Genomic DNA, 1,117 nt, shown 5'->3' on the forward strand with positions numbered 1-1,117 from the left:
TCAGGTCTTGGTTGACAATAGCAGGGTAAGTTATATGAGTGTGTGTGAGTGAGTGTGTGTGTGTATGAGTGAGAGAGTGAGAGAGAGAGAGAGAGAGAGAGAGAAATGGTTTGGGGACAGATCTCTCTACATTCACAGTCAAAAAGGGGTGTAGAACTTACACTACAAGGAAGCAGAATACAAGGTCTAATATGGGAAAGCCTCTTTTCCAAAAGACTATTCTTTCTCTACCTTTCAAGAGGGGTAAAGTTTTCATAAATGTAATGAGAATAAAGTGTTAAACTTCAAACAAAAATGCAACCCAAGGAGTTAATTTCACATGTATACATGACTCATAAAGATTCTTTCCTTTCTTGAGATTTATGCTCATAGGGCAGTGAAGGCACTGGGACTAAAGTGAGGGGGAACAGGGTTTGCCACCCCCAAATATGGCTCTTTGGCATAAGGATTATTTTAGACTGATTAGTTCTAAGAAACAGCCAAAGGAGAAGCTTTGAAAACTGAGTAGAATTTACCCGTTAGTGAGAGACATTTACATTTATAAGGGAAATCTCCATCTATAAGGGTGCTTCCCTCTCTGTACCAGGAAGATATGGATGACTCTAAATCAGTGGAGAAGGCAATGACCTAAATCTGTATAACAACCTTACCCGTGTTTACTGTGATTTCTTGGTCACCTCCCATAATTGACTCCCCTTCCACCCTATGTTTTCTTTTGTCTTTAACTGGAGACGGTATTTAAGGTGGTGAGTTGGGCCATTTCAGAGAGTTACTTAGTTTTCTTGGATATCACCCATGTATACAGCAGTATACACGTTATTAAACTTGTTTTTCTCCTGTTAATCTGTCCTCTATTACAGGGTGTGTCTCAGCCAAGAAACTAGAAGGATAGGGAGAAAATTATTTTTCCTTCCCTTTAAAAGGTTAGATTGGGAACTTAGAATGAAAGGCTGAAAATCATTTTGTATCTGCATGCCCTGAAATGGTGCTCAGAGAAACGAAGGAAGGCACTGCTATCACATTGCTCTTGAACTCACCATGTCAGGGCAAAATTAGACATTGTGTTAGGTATGGGGATTCCATGGTGAGTGAAATCAAACAGCCTCTGCCATCATGG

This window comes from Eschrichtius robustus, chromosome 7 (assembly GCF_028021215.1).
Source record: "Eschrichtius robustus isolate mEscRob2 chromosome 7, mEscRob2.pri, whole genome shotgun sequence".
Lineage (NCBI taxonomy): Eukaryota > Metazoa > Chordata > Mammalia > Artiodactyla > Eschrichtiidae > Eschrichtius > Eschrichtius robustus.